The following is a 14,275-nucleotide window of genomic DNA, read 5'->3' as shown; positions in this document are numbered from 1 at the left end:
GATTCTGCTGCATGCCAACCTGTGGCATGATACACGAGGAACGTTAGCTTGAGGCTAGAGCTCAAACGGTTTCGCCAATTCCCTGATGATTACCGAAGGATGATCATCTGCCAAGGAATAGCAACCTCCAAGTTTCTTTCTTGGAAAATCACTCGTCCTCACCTAGACCATTGTGCAATTAAGAGAAGATGGGCAACAACACTGTTTACCAGGTAACACTGAGGCCGCAACTCTCCGCTTTGCAATGAGGAAAATAAACTTTCCCAGGAAGCCTCAATATACATGGGGACGAAGCAGAATATTCCCCTGGCGTTTCTGACTCTCTTATTGCACATCCAGTGGACACAATGGACCATGATATTGGTAACCATTGCCATGCTGGGAGTCGTGATTGTGGTGTAAGGATATCAAGCTGATGGCTTAGTGGGGCCTAGGTGGCAATATTTCTCTGGAATACCTCTCAGTTAAGGGAAACCCTGTAAATTGTGAAGCTGGACATGAAGTGTAGTTGCTGATTGAGGAAGACAGACTTTACGGATTAGTTCCCAGAGGCAATGATAGGCTAATTGGCTTTCCAGTGCAGCTCAGGTTTCCTCAAGAATGCAGACACGCTTTGCATGAGGGACGGCATGGAACGTTGATAACGGTGTTGCTTTCAAGCTATCACAATCTAGGTGTGTAACCAACGAAGCCCTTCACTGCCCATCACTTGACATCTAGTTGTTCCCAACGGTAGACTGCTCACAACTGCCCAAAGACACAGGCAGTCCTTTTAGTACGTTTCAAAACCTAGTGCAGACCCACGAACCAAAAGAGACCTGATATGCTTCCTAGAGTTCAAGAACCACAGGCACTAAGGTTGCATGGAATCTGTTGAATGCCTACCTCTGTCATGAGAAAAGCTGAACGTTAACTTGAGGCTAGATGTCCCATGCGGTTGGCCCTTTCCCTGAAGATTCCCGAGGGATGAGCCACTACCAAGGAATGGCAGCCTCCAAGTTTCTTTCCTAGAAACTCTCGTCATCACAATGGCAAATGTGCTATGAAGGGAAGATGTGCAAGTACAGTGTTTCTCTGGGAGAATTGAGCCTGCAACTCTCTAAATCCCAAGGAAGTAAATAAGGTATCCCTTCATGCCTTATGTTCAAAAGGGACCCCCGAGCATTGACCTGCTCTTTCTTTCTCTATTTTGTACCTCCATGGTGCGTTAGAAGGGAGATACTTGAGTTGTTTCAACTCACCACATTCTAGAGGTTTAACCAAAGAAGCCTTTCACTGCCCTTTTTAGGCATATAGTTGTCCTCAACTGAACGTTGCTCACAAGTCCCAGAAGAGACTGGCAGTCCCTTGTGTACACCTTGGATCCTAGTGCACACCCGCGTGTCCTAAGACACCAAAAATGCTTCCTAGAGTAAAAGCACTGCTTTGACAAAAGCTGCATTGAACCTGCTGCCTGCCTACCATTGTGACGAGAAAAGCAGAATGTTAGCTTGAGGCCAGTCGTCCCATGCGCTCGGCATATTCACTAACAATTGCTGAGTGAGGAGCACCTAGCAGGAACTGAAAGGCAACGTTTGTTTCATGCCAAATCACTTCTCCTGAAAAGGCAATTCTGCAATGAAGAGAAGATGGGCAACTACACTGTTTATCAGGTAACACTGAGGCCACAAGTGTCGACATTCCAATGTGGAAAATCAACTTCCCATCAAGCCTCAATCTCCAATGGGAGGGCACAGCATCTTAGGCTGCAGTTTCTGCGTACCTATTGGACATTCAGGTGACCAAGCAGACCTTTTAGGGAGTACACTTTGCGATACAGGGAGTAGTGAGTGTGCTGAAAGGATTACAGAGTCATAGGTTAGTGAGGATTGGGTGTAAAATGTATCTCCGGAATACCTAGCTCTCAAGGCAGAACCTGTAATTTTTCAGGCTGCACTTAAAGTCCACTGGCTTGCCTGGGGTAGATTCCATCACGTGTGGGTTCCCAGAAGGAAGGGTAGGATCATTATATTTTTCGTGTGCTCAGGGATAGGCAGAAAAGCAGACACGTTTGGCACGAAGGAATGACCAGAACCCTGATAGCTAGGTGTTTTCAAGCTGTCACAATCTAGGCGTTTATCCAACGAAACCCTTCACTGCCCATGATTCGGCAACTAGCTGTTCCCCACGGTGCATTGCTCACAACGCCCCGAAGACACAGGCTGTCCTTTTTGTACGTATCAGATCTAGGGAAGACCCCCAAGTCCTAGGAGACCTGGAATGCTTCCCACAGCTCAACAACCACACTGAATAAGTCCACATGGTTTCTGCTGCATAACAACCTGTGACATGATACAAGAGGAATGTCAGCTTGAGGTTAATGGTCAAATGGGATCGCCAATTCACTGACGATTACTGAAGGATGAGCACCTACAAAAGAATGGCAACCTCCAAGTTTCCTTCCTAGAAACTCACTTGTCATCACAAAGCCATTTGTGCTATGAAGAGAACATGGGCAATTCCAGTGTTTCTCAGGGAGAATTGAGCCCGACACTCTCTAAATCCCAAGGAGGTAAAGAAAGTTTCCCTTCAAGCCTTATTTTCCAAAGGGCTCACAGAGCATTGACCCTGCTGTTTCTTTCTCATTTTGGCACCTCCAATGTGCTTAGCACTGAGGTATTTGAGTCGTTGCAACTTACCACATTCTAGAGGTTTAAAAAAAGAAGCCCTTCACTGCCCATGACTCGGCATTTAGCTGTTGTCAGAGGTCCATTGCTCACAATTCCTCGAAATCACAGGCAGTCCTTCTTGTACTTTTCTCACCCTAGTGGAGACCCGCCAGTTTTAAGAGACCTGGAATGCTTCCTAAAGTTCAAGAACCACACTGAATAAGGCTACATGGATTCTGCTGCATGCCAACCTGTGGCATGATACAAGAGGAACGTTAGCTTGAGGCTAGTCGTCAAATGGGGTCGCCATTTCACTGAAGATTACCGAAGGATGAGCACCTCCCAAACAATGGCAACCTCCTAGTTTCTTTCCTAGAAACTCACTCGTCATCACAAAGGCAATTGTGCTATGAAGAGAACATGTGCAACTACACTGTTTCTCAGGGAGAATTGAGCACGCAACTCTCTAAGTCCCAATGAGGAAAATCAAGTTTCCCTTGAAGCCTTATTTTCAAAAGGGCCCGCAGAGCATTGACCCTGTGGCTTCTTTCTCTCTTTTGAACTTCCAAGGTGCTTTAGAAGGGAGATACTTGAGTTGTCTCAACTTGCAACAATCTAGACATTTAACTAAAAAAGCCCTTCACTGCCCATGACTCGGCATCTAGCTGTTCCCAACGCTGCATTGCTCACAAAGGCCCAAACACACAGGCCGTCCTTCTTGTACTTTTCTCATCCTACTGCAGACCCGCCAGTCCGAAAAGACCTGGAATGCTTCCAAGAGTTCAAGAACCACACTGAATAACGCTACATGGATTCTGCTGCATGCCAATCTGTGGGAGGATACAAGAGGAACGTTAGCTTGAGGCTAGAGCTGAAACGGGTTCGCCAATTCCCTGATGATTACCGAAGGATGATCATCTGCCAAGGAATAGCAACCTCCAAGTCTCTTTCCTACAAACTCACTTGTCATCACAAAGGCAATGGTGCTCTGAAGGGAACATGTGTAAGTACAGTGTTTCTCAGGTAGAATTGGGCTCAAAACTCTCTAAACCCCAATGAGGAAAATAAAGTTTCCCTTCAAGCCTTATTTTCACAAGGGCCCGCAGAGCATTGACCCTGCTGTTTCTTTCTCTATTTTGTACCTCCAAGGTGCTTTAGAAGGGAGATACTTGACTTGTTTCAACTTGCCACAATCTAGAGGTTTAACCAAAGAAGCCCTTCACTGCCGATGACTCGGCATCTAGCTGTTCCCAACGCTGCATTGCTCACAAAAGCCCAAACGCACAGGCCGTCCTTCTTGTACGTTTCTCTTCCTGGTGCAGACCCGCTAGTACTGAGAGATCTGGAATCCTTCCTAGAGCTCAAGAAGCACACTGAATAAGGCTACATGGATTCTGCTGCATGCCAACCTGTGGCATGATACACGAGGAACGTTAGCTTGAGGCTAGAGCTCAAACGGTTTCGCCAATTCCCTGATGATTACCGAAGGATGATCATCTGCCAAGGAATAGCAACCTCCAAGTTTCTTTCTTGGAAAATCACTCGTCCTCACCTAGACCATTGTGCAATTAAGAGAAGATGGGCAACAACAGTGTTTACCAGGTAACACTGAGGCCGCAACTCTCCGCTTTGCAATGAGGAAAATAAACTTTCCCAGGAAGCCTCAATATACATGGGGACGAAGCAGAATATTCCCCTGGCGTTTCTGACTCTCTTATTGCACATCCAGTGGACACAATGGACCATGATATTGGTAACCATTGCCATGCTGGGAGTCGTGATTGTGGTGTAAGGATATCAAGCTGATGGCTTAGTGGGGCCTAGGTGGCAATATTTCTCTGGAATACCTCTCAGTTAAGGGAAACCCTGTAAATTGTGAAGCTGGACATGAAGTGTAGTTGCTGATTGAGGAAGACAGACTTTACGGATTAGTTCCCAGAGGCAATGATAGGCTAATTGGCTTTCCAGTGCAGCTCAGGTTTCCTCAAGAATGCAGACACGCTTTGCATGAGGGACGGCATGGAACGTTGATAACGGTGTTGCTTTCAAGCTATCACAATCTAGGTGTGTAACCAACGAAGCCCTTCACTGCCCATCACTTGACATCTAGTTGTTCCCAACGGTAGACTGCTCACAACTGCCCAAAGACACAGGCAGTCCTTTTAGTACGTTTCAAAACCTAGTGCAGACCCACGAACCAAAAGAGACCTGATATGCTTCCTAGAGTTCAAGAACCACAGGCACTAAGGTTGCATGGAATCTGTTGAATGCCTACCTCTGTCATGAGAAAAGCTGAACGTTAACTTGAGGCTAGATGTCCCATGCGGTTGGCCCTTTCCCTGAAGATTCCCGAGGGATGAGCCACTACCAAGGAATGGCAGCCTCCAAGTTTCTTTCCTAGAAACTCTCGTCATCACAATGGCAAATGTGCTATGAAGGGAAGATGTGCAAGTACAGTGTTTCTCTGGGAGAATTGAGCCTGCAACTATCTAAATCCCAAGGAAGTAAATAAGGTATCCCTTCATGCCTTATGTTCAAAAGGGACCCCCGAGCATTGACCTGCTCTTTCTTTCTCTATTTTGTACCTCCATGGTGCGTTAGAAGGGAGATACTTGAGTTGTTTCAACTTAACACATTCTAGAGGTTTAACAAAAGAAGCCTTTCACTGCCCTTTTTAGGCATATAGTTGTCCTCAACTGAACGTTGCTCACAAGTCCCAGAAGAGACTGGCAGTCCCTTGTGTACACCTTGGATCCTAGTGCACACCCGCGTGTCCTAAGACACCAAAAATGCTTCCTAGAGTAAAAGCACTGCTTTGACAAAAGCTGCATTGAACCTGCTCCCTGCCTACCATTGTGACGAGAAAAGCAGAATGTTAGCTTGAGGCCAGTCGTCCCATGCGCTCGGCATATTCACTAACAATTGCTGAGTGAGGAGCACCTAGCAGGAACTGAAAGGCAACGTTTGTTTCATGCCAAATCACTTCTCCTGAAAAGGCAATTCTGCAATGAAGAGAAGATGGGCAACTACACTGTTTATCAGGTAACACTGAGGCCACAAGTGTCGACATTCCAATGTGGAAAATCAACTTCCCATCAAGCCTCAATCTCCAATGGGAGGGCACAGCATCTTAGGCTGCAGTTTCTGAGTACCTATTGGACATTCAGGTGACCAAGCAGACCTTTTAGGGAGTACACTTTGCGATACAGGGAGTAGTGAGTGTGCTGAAAGGATTACAGAGTCATAGGTTAGTGAGGATTGGGTGTAAAATGTATCTCCGGAATACCTAGCTCTCAAGGGAGAACCTGTAATTTTTCAGGCTGCACTTAAAGTCCACTGGCTTGCCTGGGGTAGATTCCATCACGTGTGGGTTCCCAGAAGGAAGGGTAGGGTCATTATATTTTTCGTGTGCTCAGGGATAGGCAGAAAAGCAGACACGTTTGGCACGAAGGAATGACCAGAACCCTGATAGCTAGGTGTTTTCAAGCTGTCGCAATCTAGGCGTTTATCCAACGAAACCCTTCACTGCCCATGATTCGGCAACTAGCTGTTCCCCACGGTGCATTGCTCACAACGCCCCGAAGACACAGGCTGTCCTTTTTGTACGTATCAGATCTAGGGAAGACCCCCAAGTCCTAGGAGACCTGGAATGCTTCCCACAGCTCAACAACCACACTGAATAAGTCCACATGGTTTCTGCTGCATAACAACCTGTGACATGATACAAGAGGAATGTCAGCTTGAGGTTAATGGTCAAATGGGATCGCCAATTCACTGACGATTACTGAAGGATGAGCACCTACAAAAGAATGGCAACCTCCAAGTTTCCTTCCTAGAAACTCACTTGTCATCACAAAGCCATTTGTGCTATGAAGAGAACATGGGCAATTCCAGTGTTTCTCAGGGAGAATTGAGCCCGACACTCTCTAAATCCCAAGGAGGTAAAGAAAGTTTCCCTTCAAGCCTTATTTTCCAAAGGGCTCACAGAGCATTGACCCTGCTGTTTCTTTCTCATTTTGGCACCTCCAATGTGCTTAGCACTGAGGTATTTGAGTCGTTGCAACTTACCACATTCTAGAGGTTTAAAAAAAGAAGCCCTTCACTGCCCATGACTCGGCATTTAGCTGTTGTCAAAGGTCCATTGCTCACAATTCCTCGAAATCACAGGCAGTCCTTCTTGTACTTTTCTCACCCTAGTGGAGACCCGCCAGTTTTAAGAGACCTGGAATGCTTCCTAAAGTTCAAGAACCACACTGAATAAGGCTACATGGATTCTGCTGCATGCCAACCTGTGGCATGATACAAGAGGAACGTTAGCTTGAGGCTAGTCGTCAAATGGGGTCGCCATTTCACTGAAGATTACCGAAGGATGAGCACCTCCCAAACAATGGCAACCTACTAGTTTCTTTCCTAGAAACTCACTCGTCATCACAAAGGCCATTGTGCTATGAAGAGAACATGTGCAACTACACTGTTTCTCAGGGAGAATTGAGCACGCAACTCTCTAAGTCCCAATGAGGAAAATCAAGTTTCCCTTGAAGCCTTATTTTCAAAAGGGCCCGCAGAGCATTGACCCTGTGGCTTCTTTCTCTCTTTTGAACTTCCAAGGTGCTTTAGAAGGGAGATACTTGAGTTGTCTCAACTTGCAACAATCTAGACATTTAACTAAAAAAGCCCTTCACTGCCCATGACTCGGCATCTAGCTGTTCCCAACGCTGCATTGCTCACAAAGGCCCAAACACACAGGCCGTCCTTCTTGTACTTTTCTCATCCTACTGCAGACCCGCCAGTCCGAAAAGACCTGGAATGCTTCCAAGAGTTCAAGAACCACACTGAATAACGCTACATGGATTCTGCTGCATGCCAATCTGTGGGAGGATACAAGAGGAACGTTAGCTTGAGGCTAGAGCTGAAACGGGTTCGCCAATTCCCTGATGATTACCGAAGGATGATCATCTGCCAAGGAATAGCAACCTCCAAGTCTCTTTCCTACAAACTCACTTGTCATCACAAAGGCAATGGTGCTCTGAAGGGAACATGTGTAAGTACAGTGTTTCTCAGGTAGAATTGGGCTCAAAACTCTCTAAACCCCAATGAGGAAAATAAAGTTTCCCTTCAAGCCTTATTTTCACAAGGGCCCGCAGAGCATTGACCCTGCTGTTTCTTTCTCTATTTTGTACCTCCAAGGTGCTTTAGAAGGGAGATACTTGACTTGTTTCAACTTGCCACAATCTAGAGGTTTAACCAAAGAAGCCCTTCACTGCCGATGACTCGGCATCTAGCTGTTCCCAACGCTGCATTGCTCACAAAAGCCCAAACGCACAGGCCGTCCTTCTTGTACGTTTCTCTTCCTGGTGCAGACCCGCTAGTACTGAGAGATCTGGAATCCTTCCTAGAGCTCAAGAAGCACACTGAATAAGGCTACATGGATTCTGCTGCATGCCAACCTGTGGCATGATACACGAGGAACGTTAGCTTGAGGCTAGAGCTCAAACGGTTTCGCCAATTCCCTGATGATTACCGAAGGATGATCATCTGCCAAGGAATAGCAACCTCCAAGTTTCTTTCTTGGAAAATCACTCGTCCTCACCTAGACCATTGTGCAATTAAGAGAAGATGGGCAACAACACTGTTTACCAGGTAACACTGAGGCCGCAACTCTCCGCTTTGCAATGAGGAAAATAAACTTTCCCAGGAAGCCTCAATATACATGGGGACGAAGCAGAATATTCCCCTGGCGTTTCTGACTCTCTTATTGCACATCCAGTGGACACAATGGACCATGATATTGGTAACCATTGCCATGCTGGGAGTCGTGATTGTGGTGTAAGGATATCAAGCTGATGGCTTAGTGGGGCCTAGGTGGCAATATTTCTCTGGAATACCTCTCAGTTAAGGGAAACCCTGTAAATTGTGAAGCTGGACATGAAGTGTAGTTGCTGATTGAGGAAGACAGACTTTACGGATTAGTTCCCAGAGGCAATGATAGGCTAATTGGCTTTCCAGTGCAGCTCAGATTTCCTCAAGAATGCAGACACGCTTTGCATGAGGGACGGCATGGAACGTTGATAACGGTGTTGCTTTCAAGCTATCACAATCTAGGTGTGTAACCAACGAAGCCCTTCACTGCCCATCACTTGACATCTAGTTGTTCCCAACGGTAGACTGCTCACAACTGCCCAAAGACACAGGCAGTCCTTTTAGTACGTTTCAAAACCTAGTGCAGACCCACGAACCAAAAGAGACCTGATATGCTTCCTAGAGTTCAAGAACCACAGGCACTAAGGTTGCGTGGAATCTGTTGAATGTCTACCTCTGTCATGAGAAAAGCTGAACGTTAACTTGAGGCTAGATGTCCCATGCGGTTGGCCCTTTCCCTGAAGATTCCCGAGGGATGAGCCACTACCAAGGAATGGCAGCCTCCAAGTTTCTTTCCTAGAAACTCTCGTCATCACAATGGCAAATGTGCTATGAAGGGAAGATGTGCAAGTACAGTGTTTCTCTGGGAGAATTGAGCCTGCAACTCTCTAAATCCCAAGGAAGTAAATAAGGTATCCCTTCATGCCTTATGTTCAAAAGGGACCCCCGAGCATTGACCTGCTCTTTCTTTCTCTATTTTGTACCTCCATGGTGCGTTAGAAGGGAGATACTTGAGTTGTTTCAACTTACCACATTCTAGAGGTTTAACAAAAGAAGCCTTTCACTGCCCTTTTTAGGCATATAGTTGTCCTCAACTGAACGTTGCTCACAAGTCCCAGAAGAGACTGGCAGTCCCTTGTGTACACCTTGGATCCTAGTGCACACCCGCGTGTCCTAAGACACCAAAAATGCTTCCTAGCGTAAAAGCACTGCTTTGACAAAAGCTGCATTGAACCTGCTGCCTGCCTACCATTGTGACGAGAAAAGCAGAATGTTAGCTTGAGGCCAGTCGTCCCATGCGCTCGGCATATTCACTAACAATTGCTGAGTGAGGAGCACCTAGCAGGAACTGAAAGGCAACGTTTGTTTCATGCCAAATCACTTCTCCTGAAAAGGCAATTCTGCAATGAAGAGAAGATGGGCAACTACACTGTTTATCAGGTAACACTGAGGCCACAAGTGTCGACATTCCAATGTGGAAAATCAACTTCCCATCAAGCCTCAATCTCCAATGGGAGGGCACAGCATCTTATGCTGCAGTTTCTGCGTACCTATTGGACATTCAGGTGACCAAGCAGACCTTTTAGGGAGTACACTTTGCGATACAGGGAGTAGTGAGTGTGCTGAAAGGATTACAGAGTCATAGGTTAGTGAGGATTGGGTGTAAAATGTATCTCCGGAATACCTAGCTCTCAAGGGAGAACCTGTAATTTTTCAGGCTGCACTTAAAGTCCACTGGCTTGCCTGGGGTAGATTCCATCACGTGTGGGTTCCCAGAAGGAAGGGTAGGGTCATTATATTTTTCGTGTGCTCAGGGATAGGCAGAAAAGCAGACACGTTTGGCACGAAGGAATGACCAGAACCCTGATAGCTAGGTGTTTTCAAGCTGTCGCAATCTAGGCGTTTATCCAACGAAACCCTTCACTGCCCATGATTCGGCAACTAGCTGTTCCCCACGGTGCATTGCTCACAACGCCCCGAAGACACAGGCTGTCCTTTTTGTACGTATCAGATCTAGTGAAGACCCCCAAGTCCTAGGAGACCTGGAATGCTTCCCACAGCTCAACAACCACACTGAATAAGTCCACATGGTTTCTGCTGCATAACAACCTGTGACATGATACAAGAGGAATGTCAGCTTGAGGTTAATGGTCAAATGGGATCGCCAATTCACTGACGATTACTGAAGGATGAGCACCTACAAAAGAATGGCAACCTCCAAGTTTCCTTCCTAGAAACTCACTTGTCATCACAAAGCCATTTGTGCTATGAAGAGAACATGGGCAATTCCAGTGTTTCTCAGGGAGAATTGAGCCCGACACTCTCTAAATCCCAAGGAGGTAAAGAAAGTTTCCCTTCAAGCCTTATTTTCCAAAGGGCTCACAGAGCATTGACCCTGCTGTTTCTTTCTCATTTTGGCACCTCCAATGTGCTTAGCACTGAGGTATTTGAGTCGTTGCAACTTACCACATTCTAGAGGTTTAAAAAAAGAAGCCCTTCACTGCCCATGACTCGGCATTTAGCTGTTGTCAGAGGTCCATTGCTCACAATTCCTCGAAATCACAGGCAGTCCTTCTTGTACTTTTCTCACCCTAGTGGAGACCCGCCAGTTTTAAGAGACCTGGAATGCTTCCTAAAGTTCAAGAACCACACTGAATAAGGCTACATGGATTCTGCTGCATGCCAACCTGTGGCATGATACAAGAGGAACGTTAGCTTGAGGCTAGTCGTCAAATGGGGTCGCCATTTCACTGAAGATTCCCGAAGGATGAGCACCTCCCAAACAATGGCAACCTCCTAGTTTCTTTCCTAGAAACTCACTCGTCGTCACAAAGGCCATTGTGCTATGAAGAGAACATGTGCAACTACACTGTTTCTCAGGGAGAATTGAGCACGCAACTCTCTAAGTCCCAATGAGGAAAATCAAGTTTCCCTTGAAGCCTTATTTTCAAAAGGGCCCGGAGAGCATTGACCCTGTGGCTTCTTTCTCTCTTTTGAACTTCCAAGGTGCTTTAGAAGGGAGATACTTGAGTTGTCTCAACTTGCAACAATCTAGACATTTAACTAAAAAAGCCCTTCACTGCCCATGACTCGGCATCTAGCTGTTCCCAACGCTGCATTGCTCACAAAGGCCCAAACACACAGGCCGTCCTTCTTGTACTTTTCTCATCCTAGTGCAGACCCGCCAGTCCGAAAAGACCTGGAATGCTTCCAAGAGTTCAAGAACCACACTGAATAACGCTACATGGATTCTGCTGCATGCCAATCTGTGGGAGGATACAAGAGGAACGTTAGCTTGAGGCTAGAGCTGAAACGGGTTCGCCAATTCCCTGATGATTACCGAAGGATGATCATCTGCCAAGGAATAGCAACCTCCAAGTCTCTTTCCTACAAACTCACTTGTCATCACAAAGGCAATGGTGCTCTGAAGGGAACATGTGTAAGTACAGTGTTTCTCAGGTAGAATTGGGCTCAAAACTCTCTAAACCCCAATGAGGAAAATAAAGTTTCCCTTCAAGCCTTATTTTCACAAGGGCCCGCAGAGCATTGACCCTGCTGTTTCTTTCTCTATTTTGTACCTCCAAGGTGCTTTAGAAGGGAGATACTTGACTTGTTTCAACTTGCCACAATCTAGAGGTTTAACCAAAGAAGCCCTTCACTGCCGATGACTCGGCATCTAGCTGTTCCCAACGCTGCATTGCTCACAAAAGCCCAAACGCACAGGCCGTCCTTCTTGTACGTTTCTCTTCCTGGTGCAGACCCGCTAGTACTGAGAGATCTGGAATCCTTCCTAGAGCTCAAGAAGCACACTGAATAAGGCTACATGGATTCTGCTGCATGCCAACCTGTGGCATGATACACGAGGAACGTTAGCTTGAGGCTAGAGCTCAAACGGTTTCGCCAATTCCCTGATGATTACCGAAGGATGATCATCTGCCAAGGAATAGCAACCTCCAAGTTTCTTTCTTGGAAAATCACTCGTCCTCACCTAGACCATTGTGCAATTAAGAGAAGATGGGCAACAACAGTGTTTACCAGGTAACACTGAGGCCGCAACTCTCCGCTTTGCAATGAGGAAAATAAACTTTCCCAGGAAGCCTCAATATACATGGGGACGAAGCAGAATATTCCCCTGGCGTTTCTGACTCTCTTATTGCACATCCAGTGGACACAATGGACCATGATATTGGTAACCATTGCCATGCTGGGAGTCGTGATTGTGGTGTAAGGATATCAAGCTGATGGCTTAGTGGGGCCTAGGTGGCAATATTTCTCTGGAATACCTCTCAGTTAAGGGAAACCCTGTAAATTGTGAAGCTGGACATGAAGTGTAGTTGCTGATTGAGGAAGACAGACTTTACGGATTAGTTCCCAGAGGCAATGATAGGCTAATTGGCTTTCCAGTGCAGCTCAGGTTTCCTCAAGAATGCAGACACGCTTTGCATGAGGGACGGCATGGAACGTTGACAACGGTGTTGCTTTCAAGCTATCACAATCTAGGTGTGTAACCAACGAAGCCCTTCACTGCCCATCACTTGACATCTAGTTGTTCCCAACGGTAGACTGCTCACAACTGCCCAAAGACACAGGCAGTCCTTTTAGTACGTTTCAAAACCTAGTGCAGACCCACGAACCAAAAGAGACCTGATATGCTTCCTAGAGTTCAAGAACCACAGGCACTAAGGTTGCATGGAATCTGTTGAATGCCTACCTCTGTCATGAGAAAAGCTGAACGTTAACTTGAGGCTAGATGTCCCATGCGGTTGGCCCTTTCCCTGAAGATTCCCGAGGGATGAGCCACTACCAAGGAATGGCAGCCTCCAAGTTTCTTTCCTAGAAACTCTCGTCATCACAATGGCAAATGTGCTATGAAGGGAAGATGTGCAAGTACAGTGTTTCTCTGGGAGAATTGAGCCTGCAACTCTCTAAATCCCAAGGAAGTAAATAAGGTATCCCTTCATGCCTTATGTTCAAAAGGGACCCCCGAGCATTGACCTGCTCTTTCTTTCTCTATTTTGTACCTCCATGGTGCGTTAGAAGGGAGATACTTGAGTTGTTTCAACTTACCACATTCTAGAGGTTTAACCAAAGAAGCCTTTCACTGCCCTTTTTAGGCATATAGTTGTCCTCAACTGAACGTTGCTCACAAGTCCCAGAAGAGACTGGCAGTCCCTTGTGTACACCTTGGATCCTAGTGCACACCCGCGTGTCCTAAGACACCAAAAATGCTTCCTAGAGTAAAAGCACTGCTTTGACAAAAGCTGCATTGAACCTGCTCCCTGCCTACCATTGTGACGAGAAAAGCAGAATGTTAGCTTGAGGCCAGTCGTCCCATGCGCTCGGCATATTCACTAACAATTGCTGAGTGAGGAGCACCTAGCAGGAACTGAAAGGCAACGTTTGTTTCATGCCAAATCACTTCTCCTGAAAAGGCAATTCTGCAATGAAGAGAAGATGGGCAACTACACTGTTTATCAGGTAACACTGAGGCCACAAGTGTCGACATTCCAATGTGGAAAATCAACTTCCCATCAAGCCTCAATCTCCAATGGGAGGGCACAGCATCTTAGGCTGCAGTTTCTGAGTACCTATTGGACATTCAGGTGACCAAGCAGACCTTTTAGGGAGTACACTTTGCGATACAGGGAGTAGTGAGTGTGCTGAAAGGATTACAGAGTCATAGGTTAGTGAGGATTGGGTGTAAAATGTATCTCCGGAATACCTAGCTCTCAAGGGAGAACCTGTAATTTTTCAGGCTGCACTTAAAGTCCACTGGCTTGCCTGGGGTAGATTCCATCACGTGTGGGTTCCCAGAAGGAAGGGTAGGGTCATTATATTTTTCGTGTGCTCAGGGATAGGCAGAAAAGCAGACACGTTTGGCACGAAGGAATGACCAGAACCCTGATAGCTAGGTGTTTTCAAGCTGTCACAATCTAGGCGTTTATCCAACGAAACCCTTCACTGCCCATGATTCGGCAACTAGCTGT

Source organism: Balaenoptera acutorostrata, chromosome 10, assembly GCF_949987535.1.
Source record: "Balaenoptera acutorostrata chromosome 10, mBalAcu1.1, whole genome shotgun sequence".
NCBI classification, from domain to species: Eukaryota; Metazoa; Chordata; class Mammalia; order Artiodactyla; family Balaenopteridae; genus Balaenoptera; species Balaenoptera acutorostrata.
Note: the sequence above shows the minus strand (reverse complement) of the source record.